Consider the following 16,470-nt stretch of genomic DNA (forward strand, 5'->3'; position numbering starts at 1 on the left):
TGAGACGTGTCTCGGCCTGTCACACACTCATCCAAAACAGAGGTGGCGGGGAGAGAGAGTTTTGATTATCTGAGTAGTGTAAAGTCCTCCTGAGAAAGGTTAGTCGGGGTCCCCCCCCCACCCCTTCCCCCGGTTATGCCAGGGGGGGGGGGGGGGGGGGGTGGGGTGGAGTAGGGTAAAAACTCAACAGTGACTCACTCACGGTGGAGCGCTCCGTACACGCTCATGCACATAACGCACACGCTCGATCACTCACATACGTGCGCATACACACACAGGAACAGACACACACTTACACGCACAGATGCAAACAGAATAGAAAAGACACACGCACACACACATAGGCACACACGCACACACACACAGGCACTCAAACACACACAGGGAAAGATCCGCACACTAACACAGGGACACATTCACAGACACACACAGGGACATGCACGCACACAAAAATACACAGTGACACATGCACACACACACACACACACACACACACACACACACACACACACACACACCACTCTCTTCCTGTATTTTTATGATTTTGTTCTGGCAAGTGCATGAGCGATAGTAATCTACACTTCAATTACATCGCGGCAGTCATCAGATGCTATCTGGTGGAGCTGCTGATAGAATGAGCTCCGGGGCGGCCCGGTGCTGCTGAGAAACAGCCCCCCGAGAGGGCGCACACACGCACACATGCACGCACACACACACACACACACACACACACACACACACACACACACACACACACACACAAATACAGCCCGCGCAGCGCACGGGCTGTATCTGTGTGTGTGTGTGTGTTTGTGTGTGTGCGTGTGTGTGTGCGTGTGTGTCAGGTGTGCGTGTGAGTGTGTGTGTGAGAGAAGCGCTAGTAAGGAAAACCTAAACAAAGGGAGACAAAGAGCGTGTGCTTTTAAAGACCTTGTGTTATTGTTGTGTATCTGGCTCATTAAGGATGCGATATTTAACCTCCCTTATCGTGTTATTCCTTTTTTAAATACGTATTTGGTAAAGGAGCTGAAAAGTGTTTGCTTTCTGCGTGGTTTGCCAGAGAGTTCCCGACCGCAGCCAGTAGAGGGCTGATCCAGACACTTTTCATTAACATTTAATACTATTGTTCCTCATAGCAGTATCTTTTTTGTACAGGTAGGTGATGGATTTTTACTGGTTTACTGGTATTGGAGGAGGTTAAATGTGTCCAATATTGAATGTTCTCCTTCTTTCTTTCCTTCTTCTCTTCTCTCGGTGCTGTGTTCAACCCGTTCCCACTTCATCTCCTGAAAATACCAATATTCAAGGTAAGGATTGCACCAGATTCATTTCTCTCTGCTCATTTCACTCTGTGGGAGGTAGATTTAAGCCCTCGCGCCAAATCGGTTAATAGCATGCGCCTCTGTTCCCGCGAAAGAAGGTAAGTCAGAAATCAATGTTAGCAATTAAACCAACAAAAAGGTGTACATTTCTCACAAGAGGATAATCACTAGAATGGTAAAAGGCAGCTGCGAGACTAGCCGCCCCCTGCTCTCTGAAGCCTCCACCACCTCCAGCTACGACTGCAGCCTCGTCCACAGAGTGGCAGCTATTCAGTCCCCCCCCCCCCCCCCCCCCCCTCTTCCACTTAGCTGGCAAATCAAGACGGATGGCTGGATTCCATAGTTTTTATCAGGCCGTAATGTGCACTTATCCAGTGACAGAGGAGAAGGGTCCCTGTAGACTCCGGGCCCAACGTTTGAGAATTACGGCGGGAAGGAGCCGGCGCCCGGGCCTCTTCCTCTCCGTCAGGCGAGGCCGGGCGACGTGAGGCCGGGGAGGCTGTGGTGTGTCTGTTTCCTGAGACCTTCCTGTGCTGCCTGGCCTCCTTCTCCATCACCTCCTCTGCCTCTGAGGTTTCACCCTGCAGCCATTAGACACTGCTTCACGCTGGCGAGGCTTCCCCGCCGCCTCTCCCTGCCAGACACTTAGCCCGGGCTGTCTTTGGTCTATCCGGGCCCCTCTGGTCCTGATAGTTATTTTGTTAAGGTAGATACATTCTTGCTTTTTTATCCGTTTGTTTGTGCGCCGGCTCGTGGTAAACAATAGGGAACCAATGGCAGTGGAAGTTGTCATACTGGGAGGTATTTTTTTTTTGGTTCCTGTGGTCTGTTACAATACTTATTTAACTCTACCCCCTGCGGCGCATGGAATTGTAAACAGAAATCATTTTAATGAGAGGGTTGATTGAAACAGCGGTTCGTAGATTGTATTCTATTTGGGGAGATGAGGTGGCAAAGGAAATTTGTTTTTCCGTCTTTGTTTGAACGTTACCCTCTGATACAAAGCGCCCTGTGATGTTTGAATAAGGAAAGCCAAATGAAGGAAATGTAAATATTTTTCTTCCAGACATTTTGAGGCGGTCTGCCAGGGCTGGGGGTCTCTGTGGTGACGCTGTCTGGATGAGTGCTTATTGACAGACCTTTGGCGTCATGAGGATCCCATGTTCGTTGGATCTCGGGTACTCTAGCAAATGTGATGCTCTCTGATGCTTCCGTTTGAACTTATTTTGATGTCCCTGAGCATTAAGGGAAGTGACAGCTTACAAATAAATCCATAATTATCACATCTGAAAGCCGCCAGCCCAAACTTTTATTTGCATACTCAACTCTTGAAGGCGTGCGGCGTAATAAACCCGGAGGGTTCTCTCCGGATGCTGGCAGAGTCGTGGCTGTCATCTCGTCAGCCCTTTCCGGGTCTCTTTCAGGCGCAGAAAGGGAAGGAGAGGAGAGGAGAGGAGAGGAGAGGAGAGGAGAGGGGAGGAGAGGCAGGAGTGAGACAATACCTCGCTCCGTTATGAGGGCAGAGAAACCCGGAGACTCCAGTAAATGGGCAGGATTGACTTAAGGTTGAGCAGAGTACAAAAGGTAGCGCAAGGACAAGATTGTTCCCATTGTGTTTCCTCCGTGTATTTCCCCGTGGAGCCAGGGCCCACCACGGCCCCCGGCGAGCTTCATTTCACCCCTTCAGAAACCCCCCCCCCCCCCCCCCCCCCAACACATTTCTCTGAGTGTCCCGGAGATAGCAGCACAATGACCGCCTGTAGAAGTTCATCTTAATTCTACCTGGGAACACAAAAGACTAATCACGGCCATCACAAAAGCGCCGCGGTGCCGCGGCCCCGTGTGCGATAGTGCCAGGCGCTGCCGGCGCCATAAAGGCTCGGGGGGCCTCCGGGGGCCCGGGATGCGGTGGGAAAGACGGTCAGACGCAGCGGTGCGGGCGGGGCGGGCGGGGCGGCGGGGGGAGGGGGGGGGGGGGGGGGAGGGAGGGAGAATAGACCAGACGTCTCCGAAGATGATGTCCTCTCCCGGGGCGGGGAGGCGTCTGACCTGCCGGGGCACACATCCATCAGGAGGGGTCCCGCCCCCCTCCGGGGCCGGACGCTGTTGTTTTCGTACGCGAGAAGAGAGTAAGACCCACTATGTGCAGAGTGGACGGGATGTGGACTTAATAACACCGTTTTCCTCCCTGACGCGTGTTTTATAAAACGCACAACGCACAGCAAGGCAGAGTACACACAATGAGCGCCGCATGAAAAGTTGCGGGTAATTACCCGCTTGGAAGTGCGAGGGGATCCGTTTGAGGTTTCTGACGTTTTGATTTATTTATGTTCCCTCGCCATATTCCCAACTTCCCTCCTTCCTCGACTTCCTGCGTCACACTGCGGCTGACGCAGTCGGCAAAGGGGCAGCACAAGAAGAAACGTCTGTTTGGTTTTTTTTTCCCCCGGCTGTCAGACGGAGGAAGTGAAGAGTGAAGTTCTTTCAACGTTTAAAAAAAACAAACTTCCTGTGACTTTCCGCTGTGGCTCCTCCCCCCCGACATCAACAAGACATCCCCCCCGCTCTGCCTTAGCTCCGCCCCTAAAGGTGCTGTGGGGAATAAACCCAACTGCATTTTAATTGGTCGCCGTCCTTTAATTAGCCCGAACGGTTGTCATGGCTGCCAGTGGGAATTGAAACGGGGCGGAGTGATAACTGACATTTGCCCCCCCTTCCCCTCGGTCCCCCCCCCCCCCCCCCCCCCCCCCATCTTTACCTACTCTCTTGCCAAAAATGCTCCCTCCTCTGATTCATCTTCATGTCCCCAGATCCTGTTTTTAAAAGTTTTATTTAGGGTGTCATTTATTTATCAAGGGATTATTTATTTAGCGCATCAAATCATTCCCGAGATGAATATTTATATATTTGTGAGCGCTGTAAATATTTCACGCAGTCCCCTCCGTCGCCAGTTCCGATGCTTCTGTAATGAGTCGTGGTGGTGATGTCGGGGGGGGGGGGGGGGGGGGGGATAACAAGACCCGTTTCAAAGCGAAACCGTCCTTTGAATTTTTATTTCCAACTTAATTGCTGGTGAATCTATTATGGGTGGGTGATGCTCTGATCATAGTTTAATTGGAGGTACTGTTATGATTATGATGGCGGCGGGTTTGGTGGTTTCTCACGGCGCTTCAGCGGCGGCCTGATGATATTCATTTGGATGTTAATGAATGATTTGTGTCAAGGGTGACGCGGGGAACACACTCGGCAACGCCGTGACCCCTGTGTCGCCCGCGCTAACGCCCCCCTCCCCAGACTCCCTTCCATCTTCCAGCATATTCCATTAATCCTCAAAGAAGATTAACTGTTTTTTTCTGCCTTGATGCCCACTCCCTCTTTCCCAGTCTATATCCCCTGTCTCTCCCAGTCTCTCTCTTCTCTCTCTCTATCCCAGTCTCTCTCCTCTCCTCTCTCTCTCCCAGTCTCTCTCCTCTCTCTCTCTCTCCCAGTCTCTCTCCTCTCTCTCTCCCAGTCTCTCTGTCTCTCTCACTCTCTCCCGCTCCCTCTCTCCTAGTCTCTCTGTCGCTCTCTCTCTCCCAGTCTCTCTCCTCTCTCTCTCTCTCTCTCCCGAAGTCTCCCAATCCCTCTCTCCCAGTCTCTCTCTCTCTCTCTCTCTCTCTCTTCCATCGTTCACATCTCTCTCTCTCTCTCTCTCCCTGTATCTCTCTTTCTCTCTCTGTCTCCCGAAGTCTCGCTCTTCTCTCTCTCGCTCCCAGACGCACTCTCTCTCACTCTCTATTGCTCTCTCTTGCGCTCTCTCTTTTTAAATCTATCGCTCTCTGTCCCCCAGTCTCTCACTCTCTCTCGGCCAGTCTCGCACTATCTCTCGCCCAGTCTCTCACTCGCTCTCCCCCGGTCTCTCACTCTCTCCCTCCCAGTATATCTCGCTCTCTCCCAGACAGCATTGTATGCAAGGGCCTTCTCATTAAAAAGGAGGATCGTTAACATGCCTCACGCTCATCCTCCCAGTACCTACTACCACCGACCGGTCGTTCCTCCTCCTCCACTGGCTGTGTCTGCCTCTCCAGCCCCGAAGACGGGGGAGGGGGGGGGGGGGGGATGGGACTGGAGTCAGGGGGGGGTGGGCAGGGATGTGTAGCGCCAGCGGTCCACCGGAGAGACTCACTGCGATGTTTCCACACATCGGGTCGTGGAAGGCTCTTATTAACAGCAGCTGCAGGCGGCGCAGAGCCCAGCCAGCAGGACTGTTGAACCGCGCCACGCCTCTCCTCCACACCAGAAGCCCCGCGCCCCGCGCCCCGCCAGCCAGCCGCCACCGTCTTAATGACGAACCAGGAGCGGGCTGGAGCCGGGGAAACCGGCCTGAAAGAGGCTGATTTGTTCTGCATGCTAAATATGGCCTGTAATCTTTATTCCTATGAGTGCCTTATTAAAAGTGAAAGGAAGATGAAATCCCCGCCAGCCGGCCCATTCTCTGGGCTGTTTATTACAGAGAGGAGGGGGGCTTTTCCCGCTCTGTTCATATCGAGGTTATGCTAACCTCAGAGGTGATAGATGCATCCTGTGACTTAAGGTAATAATAGCAATGATAGATTCCCACCTGAACCCTGGAGGTGTGATCTAGCCGCGGCGGAGGAGATAAAGTGGCAGGGCGCACGTGAGAGACGCCAGGCGAGACGGCTCTCATCCAGCCCAGCGGTTTGTCATCCAGCAGCGCCCCGCCGCGATGAATGGCCTTCCTCCTCGCTGCTAATTCATCACTTATTAACTACTGCTTGTTTTTGCTGGGCTTCTTTTCTTTACCGCGCGCTAATCTATTTCATAGCTTGTTGTACGCACACGTTTGTACGGTACAAATGTTTTTCTCTTATCTTGTATTTTATTTGGCTTTCCTTTTTTTGGATTGGACGGATTATGATGCAAACAAAATAGTGTGGGCTTAAAAGGACGTTGAATAAACCTAGAGGAGCACAGAGAAGAAGTCGGTCTGCTTCGTGGCTCTGACGTCTGATTCGGTAATCACAGTTAAATGCAAGGCTGAGGGCCTGCAACATGACCTATGGTTTTATCCCAGAGTTGTTTATTTGGTTCACATGAGGTAATTTTGGATTGTGCCATTAGCTGCAATTTGTTTGAGCTTAAAAAAAAATTATATTATTTTGAGAAAGGAAAGCACAAAATAAAAATACAAAATATAGATAGATTTAATTTTTTGGAAAGCACTTAGAGATTCCTCCTGTTCCCTGCCTTCCACTTGGTATTAACAGACGAGAAGTTTCAGACAGAATATATATATATATGTTTATATATATATATATATTCTGTATGTTTGCTCATAATTAGCATCGGATCGATGCTCAAAGATAAGTCAGTATTTGTGCCATTTTTTTTTCTTAATTTAATCATTTAGACACACAGACAAACACACAAACACACACACACACACACACACACACACACACACACACACACACACACACACACACACACACACACACACACACACACACACACACACACACACACACACACACACACACAAACACACCTTTCCCGTTGCAGGGCTGCACTAGGTGGCACGGCTATTATTCAATTAGCGGGTAATTAATGACACTCATTTGTGTGTAACTGTTATTAAGCCCGTTGAAGGATTGTTTGTTGCTGGGATGAAATGAAACGCATCCGCGCAGCCATTCATTGCGGGGGGATAGATTAGAGGAGCAATAAAGGCTCTTTGAGAAATGTGACTTTCTTCACGGCTATTTTTCACCGTTCCACAGAGGGGCCGGCGTGACAGCAACACACCGTCCTCCTCCCTCATGTTGGGGGCCTTTTTTTAGTCGCCTACCGGGGGAGCACACTAAGTGTGATTTATTCATCCCTTGACTAGTAAAAGGTGTCAGCCAGGTGAAAATGGATGTCGGCGCGGTATTGACAGGAGGAATGGTCCTCTGCGTTGTCCTGCTCTGGAAAGGAGGAAGAGGAGGAGGAGGAGGAGGAGGAGGAGGGGGCGTGTCCTATAGTTTCTGTGTGTATTTCACGTGTGTGTCCCCTTAACCTTTCCAGCACTTGGAATTGCTATGTTCCCGGAAAGCCTATGACTAACTATGCAGAGGAATACTAAAAATGATTTATATAAAAATATCTTCACAGTGCAACATTTGTTCTCCTCTCTGCGGGAACCTTAACATACATCTAATACCTTTGCTAACTCCTCCTAGGCCGTTTTCTATTTTATTTAATAACATGACATTTCCTCCCCAAATCCTTTTTTTTCCCCCAGTATCTCTCTTTATTCCTAATTTTCCGGCCAGTGATCCGGAATACCCCTGAACACGTTGGGTAAATCTCTGACTAGGATCTGATTTCCCACATGAGCAGATCAACCTCTCTCCTTCGTCTCTTTTGTTCCTCGATCCTCTCCCTGCCGCCGTGAGAGGAGAGCTTTCCTTTTTTTATCCCGCCACTGTTGTCTCTCGAGGTGGACGTAGGTCCAGCCAGGAAGGGAATCGAACCCGCGACGTCTGGTCGTGAACAAACAGCCGGCCCCCTTCCCCACGCGGAGCTGTGTCTCGCCAGAGACACCAGCGCTCACGTGAAGGCAGAGGGGGAGCAGGAGGGAGCACACGTCTCCTTGGGATTTTAGATTCAGCATTCGCCATGCTGCTTATGAAATATCCCCCCCCCCAAAAAATAATATGAATATCTGAGACAGGGGGAGGGGGAGGTGCACTGTTGCAAGTCATTCCATATGTACTGCCATAGCAACAAGATGTTCCACCCTTTATCTGTTTAGCGCCCATGATTCTTAAACTGCTCATTGCCCACATTTCCTTTTTTTAATCAGAGGCTGTTTGGGATCCCCTGCAGCAGGGATCAAGATAAAAGGATTAACTATGCCTCTACTAGTTTACCACATTTAGACTTTGCCAGGAAGGCCCCTCAAAATGAATAGATGGATTCTCTCTATCGCTCGCTCCACTGCGCCCATTCTGTCTTATTGTGGCTCTGTTGGTTTATCAATAATCATAGGTTTGGTGTGTGTGTGTGTGTGTGTGTGTGTGTGTCTGCGTCTGCATGCGCGTGTGCGTGCCCATGTGTGTGTGCCTTTGTGTGCATGTGTGTGTTTGTGCTCCTGTTTACATGTTTAAGGTCAGGTCCAGGGGTATATAGCATTTAATGTTATATACCACCCGAATAGAATATACCTATTTTCTGTCTGTAAAATATATTAGTTCCCCAAAATTAATTTCTGTAATTCAAATCCTTCAGCCTACTTTAATCTCAGATTAGCTATATAATATAATCTTAAACTCTTTAATCTGAATTCATACCATATTAGAATTTTGGGAAAAAAAGTGGGGGAAGTAAAAAAAAGTAAACTTTTTATGGAAGCACACTTCTCACTTATCATCTCTTGAGGCCGAACATGGATGTGAGACGATGGCGTGATGTGTTGTGCGTGTCTATTCGTTTTTAGATCCAGTGGGCCTGGTTAATATCTTGAGGACATAAACCGACCACAGTTAATTGCCGATTGGGTACGTTAGTCCCACAGAAGATCTCTTTCCTTTGTGGCTACGATTAGCAACATCCAGAGATTGCAGAGGTTTCTTCGAGAGAATCAGCGGAATACATCTAATAATTGACTATATTGTCTCAGTTTTTTAATACTGTTAATCGTCTTATACTGTTGGTATTATAGTAGTTTGTTTATTGTTAGGAGGGAGTAATATTAAACCGTGACACCAAATCAACCTTCCTGATCATACACTTATATGGATAATAAAAAACATTTCAGATTTGCCATATGTCATCATTTGCATACAAATAAGACATTGGTTTGCCGTCCCCCACTGAACTCGAGGGTACTTTTGAATTCTGACGTTCGGAAAGGGCATGGAATATCAAATAAAAAATAATTGAGTGGGTGATCGCTAGCTAGCATAATAACTACATTCAATTATTTCCTACTCTTTAAGTAGATTATTATAAGGGAATTTTGCTTATTTTTTACCGATATGGTTTTAAGTCATACATTATATAATAAAAAACACAATAAACAATAAATAATCAAAACACAATGTCTATGAACATTTGCACGTCGTACATAGCGATTGGGTCTCTGTTTCTTTCTGCTAGTTTGCTTCTTGCAGTTCACTTCCATTATCCCCTCCAAAGCGCGCGCAGCCAGCCACCGCTGGCCGAGCCGCGGCGCACACACACCTGGCCCAGAGCGCACTCCCACCGGGATCAGCCCGCCATGCTTATCGCTCTGACCTGAATTTCGGTGACGACGGACAATTTTGCAAACAGCCGGGGATCAATCAAAGCGCCACTTGTAACATGCCACCTGCCATTTTTACATTAGGAGGCATGCTGTTCAAAATGGCACATTTTCATCTGTGTTTGTGATTATTTTACTGGGGGAAAAAGTTTGGTCTGCTCATGTCGGCCTCGAGTGCCAAGTGACACATCCCCCCCCCCCCCCCCCGCCGTCCCCCCAGTCCCAGCTCCCTAAGCGGGTAGAGAGGCGAAGGGAGTGAGGGCGGGATTTACTTTAAGTTGTCTTCTGAACCCCGCAGGCAATCATCAAGGGATGGATGGGGATAGTATTTATACACCTCCACCCCCAAACCCCACCTCCAGGTTGTCAGTCGAGTAAACACTTAGCGCTGCAGAAAAAAACCCAACACATTGACACCCTACACAAAATACCCTAGAAACGAGTGTGGAGCGTTCATCCCCCCCCCCCCCGAAAGTGGGTTGATTGTGGCTGGTTAAGCCCCGCCCACCTCTATCAGAGGTTCTACTTGAAAACCCAGTCCGAAGTTGCTGAGCTCCCAGCAGGTGTCAGTGTTACATAATCAGGAGCGTTCCAGAACCTGTTCAGACGAGGACCCGCGTGTCTCTCTCTCTCTCCCTGGGAGGCGGCGTGTGTGTGTGTGTGTGTGTGTGTGTGTGTGTGTGCGCCTGCGTCCCCGAACCACCGGCCCAACCTGAGCTCCACCAGGATGCCGGTGGCTGGAAGAAGATGTTCAATAAAGCTTCTTCGTTTTGGATGAGTTCACGGCAACCCTGCGCTCCAACCCTCAACTTCCATTCACATCACGAACGTTGTCCCTCTGTTGTTGTTTATTTAGAGTCCTTCCTCGAAATTCTCGTGTGGAAACGTGTGGGCGATTACAGCGGCAGCGACCTCCGCCAGTCGGGCTGCTTTGTAGTGCCACGGATTTGCAACGGCTTGCCCACAAAACCGTGTTATTCTGGTTCTGGCTCTTTTCTTCGCCGAGTCCTTTCAGTGATCAACTAGACGCTTTCATCATCTCAAGAAAAGGGCCCTTCTCTCTTGACCTCGCCCTGACCCCCGTATCCAGAGCAATGGGACTATAGAGGAGAAGAAGAAGTGGTCGTCGGGGATTAATGCGAACCAACCCCGGACGGGGGGCCTCCGTGATGCTCCTCCAACATGCCATCTCCACCACGGCGGACGCGCCACAAACTGTTGCGTCCTCCGGTCAGCGGGACATACATTACCGTCCGCATTACGCCGGCTAATTAGCGTGTTGTGAGCCATTAATTCTGTCAGGTGAAGGGTGTGGTGGGGGGGGGGGATAAATAACGCGGGCCGAGCCATGTGACACGGCGGTAACGAATGGCCGTCTCTCCGGCGGTGCGTTTCAACGCTTCTAATTGGCCTCATTGCAGATGAAATATTAAACGAGCCCGGTCCTGGCTATTAATGCTGACGGTTATGGATGGGCCGCTGTTGTGGTGGATACGGCGGCTCAGTTGTCCCTTTTTGTGCCGCCGCAGTGTTCTGTCTGCCGGTGATGTATGGCGTGAGGCAAGGGCCCGCCGGTAACACAATGGGGGCCCCAGCCCCGCGTGAAGCGCCCTGGCAACGCTCCAGCAGCGGGGAGGGGAGGCCACGGTGCTGGTGGGGGTGCTGGTGGTGCTGGTTGTAGTGGGGGTGGTGTTGTGGTGGGGCTGGGGCTGGTGCTGGTGATGCTGGGGGTGTTGGTGGTGCTGGTGATGGTGGTGGTGGTGGTGGTCATAAGGGTGGTGGCGGTGGGGTTGAGGTGTAAAGGGGCTTTCTCTGATCCACGCTGTAGTTGCTGGGAGGGGTAAAGATGTTTGGATGTTGGAAAGCTGTTGTTGTTCTGAGGTGGGGACTACGATGCTGTCCCCCTTGATGAAGCCGCAGGTCCGTCCTCAGTGTAGAGCGGTCTTTGGGTGCGCCGGCTGTTGGGTCAAGTGTGGGGATCATGGTTGACCAAGAAATCAACGAAACAGGTCCCTTCCTTCGTACAAGACAAGATGTTTTTTCGTAAGAATAATACAATTGAAAGGTCTACACCTTTCAAACTGTGTGGATCAAATAAAAAGCGGCTGGTGTTCACTGTAAAGATGGGTTGGTTACGGCATGATGTCGGGCTTTGTCCGTCTAAAGACTTCTCTCTCTTGGAGTCTATATAACACAGAAGTAGAAAGACCCTCGCCGCTGCGGTGTGGCTGTTTCCCGCCGTCTCTCGGGAAGTCGTTTTGGCCAGGGACCATTATGCCCGCAGCCACTGGCAAAGACCTGTAAAATATTCATCACATAACTTCTCTCAGTGACTATATGTTTTTAGCAGATGCTAACATTCTTGAAGGAGAACAAAGTTGTGAAAGGAATGTGATTTCACTCGTTGCTATGGGAACAGAGGGGATGGATGAAGATGTTTTCATGGTTCACTGGTTGCTTCAACTCCCTCGCCTGTGTGTGTGTGTGTGTGTGTGTCTGTGTCTGTGTGTGTGTGTGTGTGAGTGCGTGTGTGTGTGTGTGTGTGTGTGTGTGTGTGTGTGTGTGTGTGTGTGTGTGTGCGCACATGAGTGTGTGTGTGTGTGTGTGTGTGTGTGTGCATATGTGTGTGTGTGCAACTGTGCATATGTGTGCATGTGTGTGTGTGTTCTACAATACATTTTTGGGTACATCTGTGTGTGTACACAGTACACATTACATGGACGTTTTAAGTGATTGAATTTCAGAGTTTGGAAAGTTCCAGCAGATAGAGTCATTTCCTTTGTGTGGAGGAGGATGTTACATTATGGGGGCTGTTTGCTCTGAGAGGTCACCACAGTTCCAAGGGGGGATCAGTTCCTAATACACCATTACATGCTGAATCAAGGGGCCCGCCACACTGTGGCTCCATGTCTCTACAACACAGGCTCTTGTCAAAGAGCTACGAGCATGAGCTTTTATTTAGCTCTGTGAGGCGGGTGTGGGGGGGAGGGGTGCTAATTTCACAGTGTATTAGCCGACTGTCTAAATAGCAGTGGATCTGTGGCGAGTCTGCTCCCTTTCACATGACACTTGAAAGGAAGGGAATCTGTCGATAAACGCGACAATAACTCCAACCCCAGTTATCTTGCTCTGCGCCTTTTTTTCTTCTTCTGTAAGCCCCGCTTCCAAATGAGTGCTCTCTCACTGGTGGGGAGCTAATGAGATTGTGTGAGTGGGCATGATACGGGGGTCCTGCACATAAAAGCTCTGTCGTGAAGAAGAGGAACGAGCAACGGTCTCTTGCACACCCCTGACCGCACTGATAGCAAACACACTTCTATCCCTGGCTCTCCCTCTCTCTCTCTCCCTCCAAAAAACATGCTAATTGGCTCTCAGATTTGACTTCTTTTTTTCGAACTTGTTCAGCAAATTAGGGAAATAGCTTTTTCTGGGAAAAGAGGGTTCCACTGATCCTTAGCGTCTTGTTTCTTGTACGCTTGTGCTCCGCTTGAGGACGGACCGCTCGCCCTCGCCGGTAATTGAAAGGTCCCGCTTTGTCCGGGTAAACGATTGACCCGCAGCAACACGCTAACACGCACATGCTGCTAGCAGTCAGCGGGCCCGCTCGTCAAGGCTACGCTGTGTACGTGTGTGCGTGATTGTGTATGTGAGTGCGTGCGTCTTCGAGTGTGGTGTGGTGTGTGCTTTTGTGTGTGTGTGTGTGTGTGTGTGTGGGTGTGTTCTGACAGAGAGGTAGAGTAGTATAAATCGATCGTTAGTTGGAAATTGTTTAAAGGCTTGAGGCTCTTGTCGTGCTAATGTCCAACGGGCGGCCGGTCTCTCGTCTCTTGGTTCCCTTGCGACTCAAGTGATGCAGCCGGGAGACTTGAAAACCAAAGAACGCTCGTACTTTTAAAGAGTTTGTGCCTTTGTGTGTCAGTCCACATCGTCCAGCATCCCGGTTGCATTCCCCCGGGACTCCGCACTGTTTCATCCTAATCTCTTCCCCCTGCTTCCACGTACGGTTCTGAGTGATGGCTCCAGAAGTGAAACCTCTCATTTCTGAATTAAATCCAGTTGGCTCCCTCGCCTGCATTGGAGTGCACCTGAAAGAAACCCTCATTTGCAAAGCGATATCCGGCATAATGTCTTGAATGTCTCGCAGCGTCTCGCTATTGCTTACAGTGTGTGCGTGCGCTCCACATACATCGTACAGCCAGCCCACTGCACACCCACCTGGGACCGGGAACTGTGTTTAATCTTAATTTGTCAGAGAGGTAAAGTACAAAAAGCAAGCTAAAGGATTTCAGTTATATGCAGGGCGGCGGTGGCGGTGGGGGTGGGGGTGGGGGTGGGGGCGGCGGTGGCGGGGGGGCACCTGTAGACTTAACACAAACCCTTTTCTGTACATTATGTTCCATATTTCCCTTTTATTTCCCCCCGCTCCCAGCGGACCTGCACACAACAGATCCACAGAGACGTTTGTGGACGGGCAGAGTGTAATGCGATGGGTTTTATTCATCAGATGAAGTGTGTGTGCGCTCGTCCGGCGCACCGCTGCCTTGAGGGACAGTGAGTGATTCGGACCACTCAGCCTCATTATGGGAACCTCATTAATATTTACCAGGCCACAATTGAGGAATAAAGAGCGTAATTGATGGCATCAAATATGGAAGTGTGTGTGTGTGTGTGTGTGTGTGTGTGTGTGTGTGTGTGTGTGTGTGTGTGTGTGTGTGTGTGTGTGTGTGTGTGTGTGTGTGTGTGTGTGTGTGGATTGCGGAGTCCATTGTATTATACAACTTTTGCAGTTGGCCTACTGCTGTAATTATGAACATCTTTTTGATGTTTTTAAATCTGCACCTTTGATTCAATTACAGTGCGTTTCCCTTTGGTTTCATCATGATGGTGAACAGCACGTGGTAGGGCAGCCAGGAAAGGCGCACATGGCGGTTGGATGCTAAATTGTGAGGCTATAATGCAGCAATATTTTAAATGTAATCGAATATCCTTTACTGTAGTTTGATTTTTATTGAGAATAATTTTTTGAAGACATGTGCTGCTCTAAAAATCAAAATTAAACAAGTGAGAAAAGGATGTCATTGTTTAACACAAAAATATTCAGTTGATCTGAGTGTGTATGTGTATGTTTGCATGTATATATATATATATATATATATATATATATATATATATATATGTATGTGTGTATGTGTGTTACAAGCAGCTGATTAGACTGTATGGAGCGAGCAAAGTGACATGTAAGCATAAATGGGTCTGCGGGCTGAAGGGGAGACGGAGGATGATAATGATGTTTCGGGGGCTCTGCTTAGCATAACATAAGGGGCGGCTGCTGCTGCTGCGGCTGCTGCTGCTGCACACTCCCGGCATATTCCTTAGCATGTCGTCCACAGACCCTGTTGTGCTTTACCATGCCGCTAATTACCACATCTAGCCAACAGCTTTGCCGAACCAACCACCCCCACCACCATCATCATCATCATCATCATCACCATCTTCGCCATCATCATCACGGGCCTGTTCACGGTTAGCGTCCGCAGGCTTGGCATTGTGGACGCAGCGGTGGGAATGACTGCTAATACCGGTTATGAGGGGAGCATATGGAACGCAGGGCGCTGCAGGTGCAGGCGAAGACAGTCGGTGTATTGTTAGCTGGAGATTGATAATCGCAGAACAGAAAGGGTCCAGGATGGGTTTTCTCTCTCTCTCTCTCTCTCTCTCTCTCTCTCTCTCTCTCTCTCTCTCTCTCTCCCCTAATGAAAGAGCTCTCCCCGCGTACGGGCCCTGGTTGGAGCGCGGGGCTCGCCAGTGCGTGGACAGATTGCCAGCAGATGCCAGCACACCTGTAGCGCCTCGTGTTGTGAGATTATTCACCGATCAGCTCTATCGTGTTCATAAATGAGGCTGGGAGGGAAGGAGCAGAGGGAGAAACATATGGAACACAGGGTTTCTGTGTCGTTTGTAATTGATCGATTTTGGTGATTACGTTTGGAAAGAATTGTGTTATGTTAATATCGCGTGCTTTATTGATATTTCGTTGTTAATGTGGATGGAATATTGTCGTGTTTTATAGTACTTGGTAGTGTTTCAACGGTATGTACACGATTACCTAATAACAGTTAAAGTCAGGGAAAATAATTATCAACTTACATATAATTCTTTCTTCTGGCAATTATTGAGTGGAGTTAGCCTGAGGCCACCCCGTGCTAATAGAAAGCTATCCATTATGGAGCAATTCCACTCCCCCTTTAGACGGCAAAAAGGAAGATGAAAAAGGCCTGTAGTTGAACCTGCATTGACGGAGTGTGTTTGTGTTCGCAGCACGTTGCAAAGCTACAGTTTACCGCCGGAGGGGAAAAAACACTAATGCATCGACTTGGGCCAGTACATTTTTCTTGCGCGGGAGGGCCTGTGTTGGTATAAATAGATAGCCAATTTGTAAAATCGTCTGCCTGAACATAAGCATCTCGGGCCACTCTAATTGGTCAATTTCCCACTTGTATTGAGCGGCTGGATTGATTTATTGCCTTTTTTTTTGTTATAAAAGGCCGTGGGGACACGCACAAACAGCTGTTGCCAGCCGTCCACGCTGGGGCTGTTGTGAAAACAAGAGGCTGAGTGGTGGAGAGTCGGACAGCAGTCAAGATGGAGAGGGAGAGAGGAGGAGAGAGAGAGAGAGAGAGAGAGAGAGAGAGAGAGAGAGAGAGAGAGAGAGAGAGAGAGAGAGAGAGAGAGAGAGAGAGAGAGAGAGAGAGAGAGAGAGAGAGAGAGAGAGAGGAGGGGGAGAGAGAGAGAGAGAGAGAGAGAGAGAGAGAGAGAGAGAGAGAGAGAGAGAGAGAGGAGGGGAGAGAGAGAGAGAGGAGG

The 16,470-nt window shown here is 49.4% G+C and overlaps 1 protein-coding gene across 1 annotated transcript in view; it reads left to right on the forward strand.

Moving 5' to 3' along the window:
• Positions 1-16,470, forward strand: part of roraa (RAR-related orphan receptor A, paralog a) — a 180,120-nt gene that overhangs the window by 55,708 nt on the left and 107,942 nt on the right. The window lies entirely within an intron of this gene.

This window comes from Gadus morhua, chromosome 9 (assembly GCF_902167405.1).
Source record: "Gadus morhua chromosome 9, gadMor3.0, whole genome shotgun sequence".
Classification (NCBI taxonomy): domain Eukaryota; kingdom Metazoa; phylum Chordata; class Actinopteri; order Gadiformes; family Gadidae; genus Gadus; species Gadus morhua.